This window comes from Macrobrachium nipponense, chromosome 27, assembly GCF_015104395.2.
Source record: "Macrobrachium nipponense isolate FS-2020 chromosome 27, ASM1510439v2, whole genome shotgun sequence".
Classification (NCBI taxonomy): Eukaryota; Metazoa; Arthropoda; class Malacostraca; order Decapoda; family Palaemonidae; genus Macrobrachium; species Macrobrachium nipponense.
The window spans coordinates 31,464,368-31,483,777 of NC_087216.1; the positions used below are offsets into that span (position 1 = coordinate 31,464,368).

At 44.7% G+C, this 19,410-nt stretch overlaps 1 protein-coding gene and 1 pseudogene across 3 annotated transcripts in view; one reads left to right on the forward strand and one right to left on the reverse strand.

Annotated features, from left to right (window-relative positions):
• LOC135200995 (ankyrin repeat and IBR domain-containing protein 1-like) overlaps positions 1 to 19,410 on the reverse strand; it is a 228,209-nt gene that overhangs the window by 6,222 nt on the left and 202,577 nt on the right. The window lies entirely within an intron of this gene.
• LOC135200472 (ankyrin repeat and IBR domain-containing protein 1-like) overlaps positions 1 to 19,410 on the forward strand; it is an 85,586-nt pseudogene that overhangs the window by 668 nt on the left and 65,508 nt on the right.

A 19,410-nucleotide genomic window follows, 5' to 3' on the forward strand; every position in this document is an offset into this window, starting at 1 on the left:
TGTGAGTAGATACGGTACATAATGGGAGCCCTCCTACCTCCCCTTATAGGGGACATAGCACAAATGAATTGATCTCTTTACAGGGTTTTGTACCTCTTTTTCCCCGAAAGTGAGTGGGGCAAGTTACCTACACCCAAAATAAATGAGCGCTAGTGCGAATTTCAGAATATCAAAATTTTGAGCTGCCATTAAAGTAGAGACTAATAGCTGTGAATTGCTTGGTAAGTATATGGCTGACCTCAAAGTTTGCCTGTATAGGGTGTTGTATATTGAGTTTTTAGCTTGTCTCTTAAGGGTTATTATCCTTTCTCTTAGTTATTGTTTGTATTGCAATACACCCCCTGAACACCTGAACTAGCCCTGGTCACTTACCAGCCCGAACCATCATTTATTAAAAATTTACCAAATCTTTGGTTAAAATAAACGATCAGTGTTGCCAATCTCCTGGCAAACACCCTCGTTACCTAGTTACCAGCCCACCGCTAGTAGCCCTGCCTCAACGGGCCGGTACACCTGCCCTCTCACGTCAATCACTTATCGTTTCGCGGTGGAGTACAGATGTATCCACAGCGAACTCCTTTTTGGTCTTTTTGGCCCGGATTGCCCCGGGGCCTTCATTTGCACCTTTGATTTGATTGAATTTGGTGACGAATTACGCATCCCTTTGGGATTTCGGTTGGATTGCTCTTAATACCTTGTCATTAGACATTGATTCTGCAAAGTAAGAAACAACACAGGCTACGACAACGACTACTGCATCCTCGGCCCACGACATCACAGAAAACGACGAGCGGGAGTTCAACAACGTATCGTCTTTGCCAACAATGCAAGAAAAGGATGAGTACCCTATGACACGATAGTCATTCCTTATGCGTAAATCGTAGGCCTGTTCAATATAATGTAAAAACCAGATGTTTGGAATGTCAGGAGTGGTCTTTGGACCAGATGTTAGGGTATCTCAAACATAGGAAAGGTCTTCGTATTAAGAAGTAACTGTAGGCAGGAAGAGACTAACGTAGATCAAGATAAAGACTTAGAGACAGTGCTCTTTAAGAGACTTGAGAGTACCCGGGACAAAGACCTCGAGTATGACATCTCTGTTACCGTTTTATGTCAAGATTATGCAGGATAGATCGAGTAATAGGGATACTGAAATTACTAATCGTTCTGTTCCAGCTCCCCTGCCTGCCTGTTCCAGAATCAGCCCTAACCGGTGCTGGGTGGGGTTATGGGGATCCGCAAGCCCACGGGCAGGATCCGCCGTCCCCCCTGGCGCGGAGCAGGCAGTGTTGGCAGCAGATTCCCCTTCCCTCGATGACATCTCTGTTACCGATTTTAGGTCAAGATTATGTGAGGGATAGATCGAGCAATGGGATACTGAAATTACTAATCGTTCTTTTCCAGCTCCCCTGCCTGTTCCAGAATCAGCCCTAACCGGTGCTGGGGGTTATGGGGATCCGCAAGCCCACGGGCAGGATCCGCCGTCCCCCCTGGCGCGGAGCAGGCAGTGTTGGCAGCAGATTCCCTTCCCTCGATGTGTAAGTTCTCAGGATGATAAAAACTTAGGTCAGATATAGACGAGTAGGGATAATAGGCTACATAGTGTTTAGTTTAGGAAGAGAAGTGCAGGCTTCTTCGGGTCGGGTTTCTATTAAAAGTAGTAGTTTTTTAGAGGCACAGTGTCCTTAGATGCATCTTCTTTAGGCTTTTTCCTGCTTCGAGGTTCCTTGCATCAAAGAAGCTTTAAGGCCGAGGGTTGGTCCCCTTTCAGATATGCTTCCTTCATCTTTTAAGGTTACTTTTCCTCTACGTATACGATACGATAATTGTTAATATCAACTAATTCTCCGTTCAATGCATATTGACTTACGATATTCAGTATGAAGAGAAATCGAATAAAATTAACTACGGTTAGCCTAGTTTTTCACGATGATATATCGTATGCATATTCAGTAGCCTAGCCTAACCTAAAGTATTCGCTGTACAACATATCGGTAGTTATTTTTATATTGGCTAACGCTGTAGGCTTAAGGCATTCTTGACTTCGGATAATTCAATACAGGTGGTAATTGAAAACGAACGAGAATCCGATCTGAGGATAATTTAATATGAATGTAATCGAACAGAATGAAGATCGGATTCTGTCCGACTAAAGCATTATAATTGATTATGTGTATCATCATATGGCGTAGTATAAACACTAAACTCGGCAGTCATTCACGCTGGAATCAGCGGATGACGGATACGGGTTTGCGTCGCCGTATCCATCTCATTCTCTCCTGATTGACTAAAATGACTAACGTAACAACACTCTCACTTATGCCAAAGTTTGTACAAACGTCTTAAAGGAGACGTGTCTTCAACTATGTTGACATTTAATATAGTCAATGAGGTATCTATCTTTGGGGCATATAATCCAAGATGTCACATATAAGGAATTTGTATGTATGACGTCTTCATACGTTTAACAGACTATTGCCGTCAGTATTTATATTGAGCTTATGTCAATTACAGTTACAAATTATTTAACCAGTCGTATTATCAAATTACAATGACAACTGAAATTAATATTAGGCCTAATAAAGTTAATTTAATTACCTTTAAATATTATTTTATTACTTTTCAATTAAATTATAACTTAACTAGCTTGTCGTCAAACAGCACTATTGTAAGGAGGTGTGGTTTAGAGACAGACAAGGATGCCGGCTAGTCTATTTTTTGTTCTCCTTGGCTTCAGATTCAACCATATCACTTGGTCTCGGCTAATGTTTTTGTCCTTAGTTAGCATATTAATGAATATCTGGATACTTAACTTATGTAACGAAGTCATAATGTTCGTCTTACGATGTAATTTAAGACAAAATTGACTGATACGTCTCATTGGAAGCTAGTTTTTTCCCATCGGGTTAGATGGCGTTAAATTTAGGATTCCGTTCGTTTTTCACTCGTTTTCATAGGTATTACGAACCTTACACTTTATATACGTTATTAATCCTTTGTCTGTGTGAAAACAACAGTAATGAGCTCTTTCATGCTATTAGTTTCTTTTACCACGGCTGCGTTTGGAATTCATACATAAGCTCGGGACTTCTGTCCAGTTGGTTGCTGATGAACGTAATTTTGCCTTATTAGCTTCAGCTGCATTTATAACATGAATACAGTAATTACCGTCCCACGCGGATGATACAATAACGGATGTTGCTATCGGATTCGATCACTGTCACACGCTGATCAATACAATAAAGTGATGTTGTTATAGGAGTCGATCGCATTAGCAACAAGTTCTCGTTCGGTGTTCATAGCTGTACGAGTTATACGAGTATTATCGTTAAGATAATACCCTTTTAACTTGCTGCAATTTGCGGAGGTGGAGATATTAGACGATCGTAATTTCTCTCTCTCTCTCTCTCTCTCTCTCTCTCCTCTATCTCTCTTTCTCTCTCTCACTCTCTCCTCTGATTTTTATATCTCTCTCTCTTCTCTTTTCCCTGTTTTATATTCTCTCTTTATCCTAGAAAACGATTTGTTTTTTCTCTCTCTCTCTCGCTCTCTCTCTCTCTCTCCCTCCTCTCTCTCTCTCTCTTCTCTCTCTCTCTTTTCTGATTTTCTTCATATTCTCTCCATATTCTCATCCTATCCTATTTTCGCTCTCCTAACACTGGACTCATTGTGCAACAGAGGTTTTTCTTCCTTTCACACCTTTTCAAACCTTTCTCAATTTCCCCTTCAGCGCTGACTGACCTCATAGGTCCAATACTCGGCCTTTGGCCTAAATTCTATTTTTAAACCCAACAATCTTGCTGTCTGAGTTAGTATTAGAGTAGGGAGCGAATATTCGGAATATGTATAAGGTATTCATGATATATATCACAAGAGGATTTTAAGTATTAGGAAAGATAGGAAAGAAACATGTCTGGGGTCTATCTGAGGGTATTCTTCCAAGTGCCAACCAGGCAGAGTACAGACAGGCAGGTACAACACTACAAGAGAGGACATCACTACGATCGACGACACCGTTGTCTCCTCCGTACATGAGGCCTAAGGCCACATGGGAGGTCTTCAGTTTCCCTCCATACATGAAAGGCCGAGAGCCACATGGGGAGGTCTTCAGATTCCCTCCATACATGAAGAGGCCGAGAAGCCACATGGGAGGTCTTCGATTCCCTCCATACATGAGAGCCGAGAGCCGACATGGGAGGTCTTCAGTTTTTCCTCTACTCAGGTGAGGCACATAGCCAGCTGAGAGGAAACAGGTTTGTATCCCTTCCGCACTCAATGAGTTTTGACCTTAGGGTAGAAGGTGCAGGGATTTTTCCCTCCACATATGGCAGGCCTAGAAGGCCACACATGGGAGATTAGCTTGGACGAGTGACAAATGAACTTGAGACTGACTCGCGTACTCAATTATATGGACTGACAACTAGTACAGTGGAGGGCCGGGCAGATTTGATTCCCCACCTCCAAATTAATGTTGTTAATCGGGCTAGTTCAGGTGTCAGGGGGTGTATTGCAATATGAAGTTTTTATTGTAAAACTAATATTGTAATACCTACCTGAACACCTGAATGATTCCCACCCTCCTCCCCTCTCATACAGAGTTATTGAGTTATGATTGACGTGAGAGGGCAGGTGTGACCGGCCCGTTGGAGGACAGGGCTTTACTAGCGGTGGGCTGGTAACTAGTAACGAGGGTGTTGCCAGGAGATTGGCAACACTGATCGTTTATTTTAACCAAAGATTTGGTAAATTTTTAATAAATGATGGTTCGGGCTGGTAAGTGACCAGGGCTAGTTCAGGTGTTCAGGTAGGTATTACAATATTAGTTTTACAATAAAAACTTCATTTCACTGAATAATGAGAATATGATATTGTGAAGAGCAGATAGTTTTTTTATGGTTCTTGTGAAAATATGTTGTGTCATTTTTTATGGGTATCCTTAAAAGATTAGTTTTTTGCTTTTAGAGAAGTTTATATTTTCTACAGTATTTTGACCCTGAATCCCATTGAATGTGATATACTGAATTTGTTATTCTGTGAAAAGTGTTTGGATATTCAAATAGCTGTACATGTAGTTTTTCTTTTCTCTTTCAGAAAGGAAATACAGCCCTCCACTATGCATCTGCCTCTGGGTTAAGGAAATGTGTGGAATTGCTGGTTGCTCAAGGTGCCGGACTTTTTATAGAGAATAACGATCGAATGACACCATGTGATTTAGCAGTTAGATCAACACATCATGATGTAGCTACATATTTGGAGTCCCGTATGGTTTTTGTAAGTGTTATTATTTTGTGGGAGCATTTCTCAACTTATTTCTCAAAGCCTTTATATTTATATACAGTTTATATTAAAGGGTGAGAAAATATGATCTATTGCCATGCATAGTAATCTTTCACTAAAACATGTTAGAGGTTACTGATACAACTAATATAGCACACTTTGATTTTTCTTGTCCAGTTGTGGTACAGTATATGTAAAATTAAAATCTTAAATCTAATTTTGTACATGAACTTCCCTGACAGATATATACTTAGCTATAGTCTCCGACGTTCCCGACAGAATTTCAAATCTCGCGGCACACGCGACAGGTAGGTCAGGTGGTCCTACCTTACCCGCCGCTGGGTGGCGGATGTACGAACCACTCCCTTACCCGTAAGCTTGTCAGATTTTTCTCTGTCGCGGGAACGATAACAACTGTTGTCGGTTCCTCTCGATAGTTTTTCGATTCTCGCTTGCCTGGAGTTAATTTGGACTTCTTTTGGTTTTGGGACGTATTCGCTTTGTTTGCTTGGCATACGCTGATTGTGGACCGGTTTGATTTTGAGTTTGATTTTCTTTAACGATGTCTGATCTAGAATCGGTAGTTAAAAACTTCGGTTTTGGGGTTAGGTTTGGCGTGAATGAAGGATGTAAGGTGAGGTTGCCGAAAGCTTCGGTAGACCCCCACACGGTTTGCATGAAATGCAGGGGGAATGAGTGTGCTTTTGCTAACCCTTGTAGTGAATGTAAGGGATTGAATGAAGAAGAATATAAGGCTCTCTCTTCTTATGTTAGGAAGTTGGAACGTGATAGAGTGCGTAAGGCTTCCTCTAGAAGTTCTAGCAGATCTAGAATGAGTGAGTTGGATGTGGATCCTAATAGTACTAACGTAGAATTAGAACCTTCTTCCCAAGTTGCAGCCCCGGCTCCCCGCACCGAAGCCGAAGATTCGCCTTCGGAGGCGGCAGCTCTGAAAGCCAAGAATCGTTCTTTGGATCAGAAGATTCGGTCAGTTGGAAGGTAAGGAGAGTGTTAGTGATCAGTGCAGTGTCCCCAGTGTTGTGGAGGGTGCGTCTGACCGGCTCCTTAGTGCCTCTAGGCCTAGACCTCTTCCAGACTCCCAGTTCCAGTGGAGTAGGAAAGTCCGAAAGCCGCAGGAGGGCTAGGGAGAGCCCCCACCGGTCAGGCGTCCCCTCGGCAGATCCTGAAGTACGCTCCCAGGCTGCCTCGGATCGCTACAAGAAGGAGCTCCTACGCCAATGCTTCTCCTCTTCGTCGTCTCCCTCTCCGAAGAGAGGTTGGAACTCCCCGGATGCGTCGCGCCCGTTGAAGAGGGCTTGGAAGGCTCCCTGCAGTCCTTTGGCTTCTAGTCCGGAGGTTTTCCCGGAAGAATCGTCGGTGGAGGCGAAGAAAACCAAGAGATCCTGTGATCGTTCTTCTTCTCGCGCTCCGCGCTCGGCGCCTGCTTCCGAGGAAGAACAAGAAGATTCTCCTACGAGAGTACTCGCGGGACTTCAAGCTCAGATCACGGCGCTAGCAGACTCTCTAGCAGTTAGAGCACGTAGGAAGAAGGACGTTTCTCTTCCGATCAAGAGATCTAGGCGCCGCTCTTCAGAGGATCGTTCTCCTTCATCATATGGGAAGTTTCGTATGAGGTGGGGGCTCGCGTGAGCGCCCATCGCTCGCGTGAGCGCCCTCGCTCGCAGTGAGCGCCCTCGCTACGCAACTGGCTCTCTTTCGAATTCAAGGCGCCAAACATCGGTAGGGCGCTCTATGGAGAAAGAAGTTTTTTCTCCAGATTGGATTCCCGCTTCCGGTAAGCGCACTGCACCTGCTCATCACGCGATTTCTTCAACTCCCTCGCGTGAGACTTCTCTCAGCAGCCTCAAGATTCTAGAAGGCGCCCTTATACAGTAGGCGTTCTTCTTCCAGATGTCACTCTCCTCGAGTGTCGGATCGTGACTTCTCTCCTGACAGGCATCTAGAGTCTGGTAGGAGTCGTGTGCATGATAGACGGCCTACTGTTAGCCGCTCCCCGCAAGGTAGGCGCCAAGAGCCTACTGCACATGGATCTCCTAGTAGGCGCTCGTCTCTTTTAAGGCGTCATACTCCTGATTATTCTCCTAGGGGCAGACAACAAGAGTCTTTCAAGCGCCCTTCTCCGTGTAGGCGCTCTCCGCTTCTAGGCGCACTTCTCCTGAACGTTTGTCTCTTGGTAGGCACCAGGAATCCGCGGAAGCGCCCCCTTCTCCAAGTAGGCGCTCGTTAGGGGGTGTTTTGAAGCGACCCTTCTCCTGAATGTTACCCTCTTGTGAGACGTCAAGAGTCTCGCAAGCAGCCTTCTCCTAGTAGGCGCATTTCGCCTTCCAGTCGAACTTCCGTTGATCGTACGCAACTGGATAGGTATGGAGAGCCGCGCAAGCGCTCTGCTCTCGATAGGCGCTCTTTCTACCTGGCAGCCGCTCGCCTCAGGATAGGCACATAGAGTATAGTAGGCGCTCGCCTCCTCGTAAGCGCCCTGTGGATGTTTCCGAGGATTCTCGGAGTAGGAGCCCTACCTCTCCTTCGGCTGAGATTCCGTATACCTCGAAGAGGGAGTCTCATCGTAGACTTCCCAGATCTTCTCATCGTTCTCCAGTGGATGTGAACTCTTCTAAGAGAGGGCGTTCTCCAACCTCTCGCTCAACTCCTGCTAGGATCCCTTCGTCACCTAAGGATCTTCCGCGCTCGCCTCGACAAGACGTCCTAGAAGGTTCGGATGAGGAACCGAACACTTCTGCTGCTGTCTCTTCTTACAAGAAGCTTACAGAGCTACTTTTACAAGTTTTTGGGGATTCCCTTACGCCTACGGCTCCCCTCCTTCCTCCTCACTCACTTTTTTTCAACGGCAAAGACAGCGAAGAGTTCTTCTTGTGTGAGGATGAAGCCAACTCTTTCTATGAAGAAGGCACTGAGGAGTTTTGGTTCCTGGATGGCTTCCAAAGAAGAAGCGGGGGAAAACGATGTTCGCTTTTCCTCCTTCGAAGTTATCAGGACGGCGTGGTTTCTGGTACGAAACAGGAGAGCCCTTAGGATTGGGTCTACCGTCTTCGGCTGATTCGGATTTTCGGCGCTGGTAGATTCGACAAGGAGAACTGCCCTTAACTCTGCTAAGACGACTTGGGCAATGAATGAATTGGATCATTTGCTCAAAGGTATGTTTAGAGTGCTAGAAGTATTTAACTTCCTTGATTGGTCGTTGGGAGTCCTAGCCAAGAAAATTGAAGTGCCAGAGTCAATTTCGCCAGAAGACCTTATGTGTTTTGTCTTGTATGGACAAGTCAGTAAGAGACGGAGCGAGAAATCGCCTCCCTTTATGGGGCCGGGATCGTGAAGAAGAGGTCGGTTTATTGTTCCTTCTTAACGAAGTCGGTCTCCCATGCTCAGAGGTCTTCTTTGCTGTTTGCTCCTCTGTCTACTCAGTTGTTCCCGAAACATCGAGTGCAGGACATTTCGAGGTCACTTTCGGCCAAAGCCACCCAGGACCTTTTGGCACAGTCGGCAAGAAAACCTCGCCCTTCCTTCCCTACCAAGGCTAAGAAGGAAAAGGCAATGGTTCGAGAACCCTTTCGAGGGGCATCTTCATCAAGAACCTCTACGTTTAGAGGTCGTAGACCTTCAAGAAGGGGTAAGACTTTCGCCAAGTCTGTTAAAGCCCCACCCCAAATAACTTGCAAGTCCTTCAAACAACGGTGGGCGCCAGACTCTTAGAGTTTGCAGAAGTCTGGACCCAAAAAGGGGCGGATCCTTGACCCTTTCTATTTTGAGGAGAGGTTACCTCATCCCTTTCGTCGAAAGACCTCCCTTGACGACCATCCCAAGGGAACTGACGGCCAGGTACAGAGACCCCATCATGAATCAAGCTCTCCATCTTAGCAGTAGATCAGATGCTGGAGAAGGGGGCTATCGAACTAGTGACAGACCATCATTCATCGGGCTTCTAACACAACCGCCTTTCCTAGTTCCGAAGTCCTCAGGGGATGGAGACCGGTGTTGGATGTAAGCGCCCTGAACTTCTTCGTAAAAAGAAGAAAAGTTCACGATGGAAACGCCTTCATCAGTGCTGGCAGCACTTCGTCCAGGGACTGGATGGTTTCCTTGGATTTACAGGACGCTTACTTCCACGTACCGATCCATCCTTCCTCGCAGGAAGTTTCTCAGATTCATGATGGGGGGGAAAATGTTTTTCAGTTCAGGGCTCTGTGTTTCGGCCTCTCGACGGCCCTCAAGTGTTCACGGGATTTTGAGGAATGTGGCTCAATGGCTTCATTTGAAAGGGGTGAGGATATCCACTGTACCTCGACGATTGGCTAATAAGGGCCAATTCAGAAGATCGTTGTTTGAAGGACTTACAAGTAACTTTAGAATTGACGAAGGCTTTGGGACTTCTCGTCAATTCAAGAAGTCATCACTAATTCCCGAGCAAGAGTGTGTGTATCTCGGGATACAGATGAACTCTCTGAGTTTTCGGGCTTTTCCCTCGCAGGAAAGGATAGCCCGAGGATTCGAGAGAGATAACAACCTTCTTAGGGTAAAGAAGTATGCACAGTGAGGGAGTGGATGAGTCTGCTGGGGACGCTCTCCTCCCTGGAGCAATTCGTTTCCCTAGGAAGGTTGCACCTGAGACCGCTCCAATTCTTTCTTCATCGGAATTGGAGTCGTCGTTCTCAGGATTTGACGTTCTCCCTGTCGTTATCCCAGGACATCAAGAAACATCTCTTATGGTGGACAGATCCCAACCTCTTTGCGAAGGGACTGTCTCTTCAATCACAGACCCCCAACCTGGTGTTGTTCTCCGACGCGTCGGACATGGGGTGGGGTGCAACTCTGGGAACCAGCGAAGTCAGGTACCTGGTGGGGGACCAGGTAACCTGGCACATCAACAGAAAGGAGTTGATGGCTGTGTGGTTGGCTCTGAAGGCTTTCGAGCTCAAAGTCGAAGTCGGTAGTGCAGGTCACGCGGACAACACTACAGCTCTGGCATACATCAGGAAACAGGGGGGGACGCATTCCTTCTCCCTGTACGAGACAGCAAGGGACCTTCTTCTGTGGGCAGAAGAAAGAGGAATCAAGCTTCTCACCAGGTTCGTGCAGGGAGAAAGGAATGTAAGAGCAGATCTCCTCAGCAGGAAAGATCAGGTCCTTCCCACAGAGTGGACCCTTCATCTGGATGTATGCCAGAGCCTGTGGAAGTATGGGGCAGGCCACACATAGACCTCTTTGCCACGTCGAAGACAAAGAGGCCTGATCCTTACTGCTCTCCGATATCGGATCCAGAGGCAGTAGCAATAGATGCTCTTCTTCTTAGACTGGAACGGACTCGACGTCTACGCGTTTCCCCCCTTCAAGATCCTGGGGCTAACCATCAAGAAGTTCGTAGAGTCCGATTCAACGAGAATGACCTTAATCGCTCCCTTTTGGCCGGCCCAAGAATGGTTCACAGAGGTACTGGAATGGTTGGTGGACCTTCCAAGATCGCTCCCGCTAAGGAGCGATCTACTCAGACAACCCACTTCGACAGGTACCACAAAAATCTCCTCGCTCTCAGCTGACTGGTTTCAGACTGTCCAAAGTTTGCGTCAGACGAAAGAAAGGCTTTTCAGCAAACAGCTGCTAAAGCAATCGCAAGAGCGAGGAGACCTTCCACCTTGCGTGTATACCAGTCAAAGTGGGATGTCTTCAGACGTTGGTGCAAGAGGAAGAACATTTCCTCTTCCAGTACCTCTGTGACCCAAATTGCGGATTTCCTTATTTTCCTCAAAGAAGAATGTCATCTGGTTGTGTCAACTATTAGATACCGCAGTATGTTGGCGGCGGTATTTCGGCATAGAGGCTTAAAATATATCCGATGATAAGGACCTGCATGATCTTATTAGATCATTTGAAACCATTAAGCGTCCTCATGTAGTAACCGAACTGGAATCTAGACGTAGTCCTACAATTCCTTGATCGTCTAGATTCGAACCTCCTGGCTTAGCCTCTTTCAAGGATTTGACGAAGAAGGCTATCTTCCTTTTGGCCCTAGCTACAGCTAAGAGAGTGAGTGAGCTCCAAGCTATTGAGGGCAATGTAGGGTTTAAGGAAGATTCTATGGTGTGTTCGTTTCTTCCAAGTTTCCTGGCAAAGAATGAAAACCCATCACGCCCTTGGCCCAGGAGCTTTGAAGTTCGTAGTTTATCTTTTCTAGTAGGGGAAGAGCCTGAAAGAACTCTTTGCCCTATGAGAATTATGAAGTATTTCCTTAAGAGGAAGGAACAACTTAAGCTAATCAAGATGTGCTTTATGGTGCTCCGTAAGGACCCCACTCGGCCCATGTCGAAGAATGCTCTTTCCTTTTTTCTGAGAAGCCTTATTACAGAGGCACATGTTGCCTGTAAGGAAGATCATTTTAGACTACTGAAAGTGAAAGCTCACGAGGTGAGAGCCATCGCAACTTCGCTTGCATTCAGAAAAATATGTCTGTGCGGAACTTGATGGAGGCGACTTTTTGGAGATGCCAATCGGTTTTCGCAAACCACGACCTACGTGATGTAAAAATCACATATGATAAATGCTTCGCCTTGGGTCCTTTCGTATCGGCGGATTCGGTGCTGGGGCAGGGAGCTGAAACTTATCCTGTGTAAATATAATGTTATCCTATATTTTATATTGTTGTTTTTTGGTTGTCTGAAAGAGGTTGCAGGAGGCACCTCTTTTTGTCGTAATATTAACCCTTTGTATTTTGGTTAGGTGGTCTGGTGGGTTTTGGCTCCTTGCAGAGGTAGTGGTAAGGATCTGTTAGGTAAGCGGACAAGGTCCCTCTAACAGCATCCGACTTGGATTTCTACCACAATAGGGGATCACATATCCCAGTGGTAGATCCGAGAGTCTTTCAGCATCAGGTCACGTCCTAGCTGTAGCTCTCCAGGCAATGCAGACTCAGAGATAGTATCTATGAAGTCTTCATCCTGAAAAGGTGAGAACCAAGGTTTTTATATCCTACAACATTAGTTGTTTCCCGTCTTACCTGTATTATTGAGCTGTCTCTTACCCTCCACCAAGGGTGCCAATCAGCTAAGTATATATCTGTCAGGGAAGTTCATGTACAAAAATGATATTGTTCAAACTACAATAAAGTTTTGTACATACTTACTGGCAGATATATCGATTAATGGCCCACCCAGCCTCCCCTCAGGAGACAGGTGGAAGAGAAAAATCTGACAAGCTTACGGGAGTGGTTCGTACATCCGCCACCCAGCGGCGGGTAAGGTAGAACCACCTGACCTACCTGTCGCGTGTGCCGCGAGATTTGAAATTCTGTCGGGAACGTCGGAGACCTATAGCTAAGTATATATCTGCCAGGTAAGTATGTACAAAACTTTATTGTAGTTTAACAATATCATGTTTGTGTATAAGAAAACATAATTCACATTAGTATTTTTTTAGATGTATTACATGACATTACTATATAGTTATTGAACTTTTGTTTCAGGCTGACAGTAGTGATGGTGTAAATGAAGGTGAGTTAGTTGGAACAGAAGTAGAAACTGGACTGCGATAGCGAAGTTTACTCTGGACTTCGTGCTCAAGATCTTCAAGAAGCTAAAGATCAGTTATTAGTTGAACAGCTGACATGCTGCACATTCCTCTTTTCCAACTGCAGAAAGCTTTACTCAGGGATAACGGTTAGTGCTCATTAGATTTCCGTTCACACTGATGTCATGCCAAGTTATTTAAGTTGATTTGTCACTTGGGTCATTTTAGCAGTCATAGTTTGCATTACTCACTATTTTCATTATTAGCAAACAGCCTTGCCCAGAAGTATTGACCAAGTTCAATGTTATGATTAGTAGTTTCTCTGGTTAGTGCTTAGAAGAATGTTAGAAGTCTGTTTTGATTTGATGTTCTATTATGCTTGTTATAATTTGCTGGAATTGTTTATTCACTTCACGAACGCACTGTAGTAAATATGTAGTTAATATTTTGGACAGTTTAATGTCTAAATAGAAATATACTAGTTTAGTATTCTAACAAGAAAAATAGTTATTTGATGGGACAAGGGTAATTTATTTAATTAGATTTCATGGTTTTGTCAACCAGTGATCATCAGAACATGTGATAGAAGCCACAAAGTCTCATTTGAGATTTCATGATAGTTACCCACTCAACAGAGGGGTTAACTGTGAAGTAACCTGGATCAGATAATAGAAAAGCAAAACACCCTAATATAATGAGGCAGGTTTATTGTGTGTCATATTTTTAAACATGTATGCACAATTCCTTTCCAAAAATGAAAAAAAAAAACAGCCATTTATTTATTTTCCAGAACTTTATTAGTGTTTTTTATTTTCAAAATATAGTAAATATATATATTTTTTATTTTTACAAAATTCTCAGATTAATTTTCTGAAGTATATACACCAAAAATTAGTATCATACCTACCATCATTATTTTAGAATTCTCAAAAAATGCAATTTTTTTTCTTATTGCCATTTTTTAGGAAAACACATCTCAATAATAAAAGCTAATTTCTCTCAGGTGAGAGGAAGATATCAAATGAAACTTTTAGATTGATGCGGTACATCCAATGTAGTAAAAAAAGGAAGTAAGAAATATTTGTCACATACTTTTAGATTTATATGTAAACATTAAAAAATATTCTTGTACATAAATTACATAAACTTAGAGGTAAGATTTTTGGGTGTATATATATAAATATGAATTAAAGCATTGTTAATTATTACATGGAAATTTGTTTCATGAAACTTACCTGTCAGATATATATATGCTGTATTTTTCTGAAGTCCGACAGAAATTCAAAACTTCCGGCACACACAGTGGTTGGCCAGGTGGTTAGTACCCATTCCCGCCGCTGGGGAGGCGGGTTATCAGGAACCATTCCCATTTTCTATTCATAATTTTTCTGTCGCCGGTGCTGGAAACACCTGTTTTCAGTACCTCCGTCTTAGGATTTTTGGAAACTTCATGGCCGCTAAATATCCTAATTGTCTTTTGATTTATTGACTTGGATTTGTGGCTAGGCATACGCTATCTTAAATTGTTTTGAATATGATTCATTTTGTATATCTGAATCTAGTTAGGCTAGTTTCAGAGGGTGTTGTCTGCTAAGATAGGGTGTGGCTACCGAAAGCTTCGGTAGTTCCGCACTCGATATGCACGAGGGCTATGTGTCTTGCTTCTTTGTTGAGATTTGTCATGTAAGGAGTGAGACTTTGTCTAATTCCGTAAGGAAGACGTATGATTCGTATGTACGCAATTAATCAGTAAACAAAGTCAGGGTAGGCTAACCTACCTGTAGACTTTATTTTGGCCTAACCCTGTAGTATGGCCTACGGGCTATAAATATGTCTCGTGAGGTAATGCCCTTTACGTTATAGATTCCATCTTATAGCTTGAATCTAAGGTGCTCGCTCTCCTATCATTGTGGTGAAGAGTGCTACTTCTGTAGTTGTTACTCCTAACCCTGTAATGTTGCCTTCGGGCCCTAAACAGTTTCTGTAGAGGGTATTGACCTTTCTCTGATACTCTATCGATTCGTAACTTAGAATCGAAAGTTCTGGCTTTGGAGAGCAAAAGTAAGTGGCTAAGTGCAGTGACAGTGCCCCTTGTGTAGTTGGGAGGGTGCGTCAGATCGGCCTTATTTCGCCTCTAGGCCGGGACCTCTGCTTGACTCCCAGGAACAGGGAGAGAGCATGTCGAAAGCCGAAGGAGGGTTACGAGGAACTCCCACCGATCTGACGTGCCTTCGGCAGACCTGAAGTTACTCCCAGGCTGCCAAAGTGCGTGCACGAATCCTGAGGATTGCTTCTCGTCCTCCGAAGCGTCCTCCTGCGCAGGGTTTGGAGCTTTCGGAAGGACTCGCGCCCTCTAAATAGAAGCTTTATAGAAGAGGACGTTTCACGTCCTCTCTCTCTCTCTCGTCATGCGTTGCAGTGAGAAGTTAAGAAGGCGAACGTCGCCTGAACTCGTGTACGTCTTTCCACCGAGAAAAGGGAAAGCAAGTCATATTAGCAGGACGCTTTTGAGCGCGGACGTCCTAGCTTTGTTGCTGTGAGAATAAGAAGGCGTTCCGTCGCCCCGCGTATTCTCACACGATCAACCCTTCACCTGAGATTGCTTCGTGCAGTCGGTTTTCTCTCCGAGATGTTTAATGCTCTTCCCTGAAGGCAGTTTTGCTTGCATTGACGCCTGTCAGGAGCGTGACGCTTTTCTGCACGTTTTTTTTTTTTTGACGCTCGGCTTAGATGGACGCCAGGCGCGCGCGGGTGCACGCCAAGCGCGCACCAGTAGACGCCGAGGCCGAGCGCACGCCAGTGGATACCGAACAAACGAGCGGGCGCGCCAGCCAGGGGACGCCGAGAGTGCTCGCTGCTCGCCAGTGGACGCGAGCGTGCTCGCTGCTAGCCAGTGGACGCCGAGCGCGCGCGCCAGCGCACGCCAGGTGTGTCGCCTGGCTGAATGTTTCTGTTGAAGTCTTCAAGCTGATTTGGGCCTAAAGAGTTTTTACCTAACTTCGGTGATCCCTTCTACATCGCCTGCGAAGAATGTGAAGTAAGCAGTGCTTCGGAGGAAGCTTAAGTGAAAAGGCAACTTCGTTTTCGAAACCAGCAAGACCACGGGTTTCGTGAATTATAGAGGTCTCTGTCAGTAATATTGCTTTTCGTAAAGTCCAGGATTGGATGGAGTTATGGAAAGCTCAAGGAAAGATCTCTTTTGCTCTACCGCAGTCAAGACTTTGCGGTAAGGCAGCTATGGGTTATGTAAAAGCTCGACGTCCTGCACGTCAGGACTCTCGGCAACGTTCAGTAGGATTCTTGCAAAGGCACTCATCAAAAGGACGCTCTTCAGGAAAGCGCAAGACAGGACTTCCTTTGCCATACTGCCAATAAATTTTGATACGGGAGAGGAAGCTGGTTGGAGAGTTTCTTCCTCTCCCAGGATAATTTTGCAAGCTTTTTAGCCCATCTGAAAGGGCTTTTCAGATGATAGATTTTGTTAGTTCCTAGTCCGGGACTAACGCTGCCGAATTGAACATCGTCGTTCTACCTGTCGTAAGCCGTCTCTTAACAGGATTCTTGCCCCTTCCTCGTTTGAGACGGGAATCGAAAATAAAATGCTGAACTTCCTGGATTACGTTTTGTCAATTCAGTGAATTTCCCCATTGACAATATACTATCGTTTTGTCAAGTAAGTGGGTATCCCCTCATTGACAAAATATCTCTTTGTCCCGTAAATGGGTTAGTTCTCATTGACAACTTCTCATTAACTTTATATTGCGTAAGCGGATAAGCTCTTATTGACAAGATTCGGAAGAGCTCTCATTCATCATTCGCAGACTCGTAAAGCAAGAAATAGACTTGTAGACTACGTCAATGAACCGATTATGTCCATAACTAACATAAGAAGTTTGAGCTGTCCGCTTCAATTCTCTTGAGTTTTGTTTATGAAACTTGCCTGTCAGATATGTATGTAGCTGTATTTCCGAATTCAGCTATAGTATATATGTCTGCCAGGTAAGTATGAACAAAAAACTTTATTGCAATATAATATCTATTTTGCCTTGCGTTATTTTACTACTGGTTTGGTTCAAGTCATATACGCTTGCTGTAGTTACCTCTTCGGATGGCAACCGAGAGGTCTATTGTCTATTATTTTAAGGACATTTAATCGTTACTCCCTGCAGCCTTCCAGGAGTTTCCGATTTATCTTTTACCGTTGTATGGTAGTGTTTATGACGACACAAACGCATCTATATATTTAGCGTTTTCTGTTTCGCTTAATATACCAGCTTGAGAGCTCTTTATGCTAAAAATTACGGACCTATTTCTTCGTAGAATAGGTAGCTGGCAACCCAGGCATAAAGTTAAGAGACGACGATCGTAAGCTGCTGCTGTCACTGTCCTCTCCGCCAGTCCAAACGAGGCAGTACCAGCTCGTTCGCTGTCATGCGCTGTAGGTTTACGTCTCTCTCGCCTGCGGGATTGACTGACTAACCGTATCTCTGTGCTGGCAGTTACGTCTCTCTCTCTCCTGCGGGATTGACTGACTAACTGTATCTCTGCCCTACAATCACGGACTTTAGCCTAAGATTGAGGGGATTTCTTACATGAATGAATAAACATTGCATTCGTTTTGCCTTACTATGTTCTCAGAGATATCTCTTACTCCTTTCGGTGCTCGTTACCGCACGGTATAGGACTACGAGTCTACCGCAACATTTCACTATTATATGCTCTCCTGCTTAGCAAAGCGCAGCCTTTTTAGGGAAGTAAACATACTGTGTGAGGGAACTGGATGAGCTTGCTGGGGACCATTTCCTTCCTAAAGAAGTTGTTTCCCTGAATAGACTGCAATTCAGACCTCTACAGTTTTTACCTACCGGGAAACAAACTGAAATTTTATTAAAGATCTAGGAATGATTCTGAACATCTCTGCGTGCGTAAGTATCACTTGAGGTGATAGAAAGAAGGTGCCGGACATCTGGAGAGGGTTTCAGATGTCCTGGATCATAATCTGAAAGAAGTGGAAGCAATTCTGTCGTCCCTCCAGTCCTGGAAACGAGTTTTTGGAACCAGTGGTCCATATCAACTCTGATCTTCCACAGCTCTCTCATATCTTAGGAAGTATCTTCTCGGTCCCTGTTCGGGTTTACGAGAAAGAGCCTATTATAACACAGCAGCGTAGAATGTAACGATCCTCTAGAGGTTCGTTACAGGATTGCAAAAGTCCGTACGAATCGTCTCGATCGACGGCAGCAAACTACTGACTTTCGAGTGGAATCTTTCTTTAGAAGTATGTTGAGAGTTATGGAGACTTTAGGGACGTCCTTTCATACATCTCTTCGCTATGATATTGAACAGGGATGGATGTTTAGTCTTCTTTTACCCCTTTTTTTTTCAAACACTTAGGAAATGTAATAAGATGATTTATACCATCACAGGGAGCGACAATGATGCTAATCGCCCCATGTTGGCCTTCAAGATCCTAGATTCACAGAGGTACGTCCTTCCAAGGACCTTTTCCGAGAGAGTCGGTCTACTTTAACACGAAAGGTACCTATAACCTCTCCGCTCTGAGTCTGACTACGTTCAGACTATCGAGATGTTGACAGCATAAGATTGCCGTCTTCCCTTTCCGTTTGAAGAATGGGAATGGAAGCTGGCAGTCACAAACTATTAAAGAATACGCAAATATGTTGTTGACGGCCTTTGGGCTCAGAGATTTGCTTCTGTCAAACCAACAAAGCCCTTCACGATCTTTGAGTTCTGTGGAATCTCGAACTTGCTCACCATCTACTTTTTGTCTCACCTGTTTTTCTCGGAGTCAGACACTCGTGCGAGATCAGGAGACACATAGTAGCCCTGAGTTTCTTGTTGACGAAGTCGGTTGCGTTTACACACCCCCGATGATCGTTTAACATGAGACCAGGTTGGACTGTCAGGCATTCGTCCTTCGGGACTGAATCGCCTTTTTGCTCCTCGTACGCTCCTTTCTCCTGGCACCAGAAGCTCGAGTAGGATGGCTCAGGAGTTGATTCGCTAACGACGTTGGGTTGCGTTCTATACCCCAAGGTTTGCTTAGCTTGAATCGCCCAGGCAGTCCAGACACTCATCCTTAAGCGAAGAATAGTGCCTTATGGTCTTCAGGGTACAGCCTTGCTGTCCTTGATTCGTCTGACTGGTCAACTGTCGGTCACCTGACTTAGTACAGACTGACTGACTGTGCATGTCCAGATCGAAGCTTTCAATATGGAACTTAGACATAGTCTGAAGTTCTTGATGTCAAAGCATTCGAACATCTCTACCTGTTAACTTCTTGCACGTGATCAGGAAGGCCTTTTTCTAACCACCCTAGATACGACAAAGAGGGTTAGTGAGGTTTTCAGCCATCGTCAGAAGTTTTGGCATTAGAGAACACAAGGCGGTGCGGTTTCTCTAAGCCTTCCGTTGTGGCCTAAGAATGGAAAAACCCGTCTTGTTCTTGGGCCAGGAGCTTGGAATCAAGGATGGCACAAGTTAGTGGGCAGGAGCCAGAGAGTCCTGTGCCCTGTCAGGTCTCTCAAGTTTTATCTACATAAAACTCAAGAAAGTCGAAGTCGTACGGACAATCTGCAG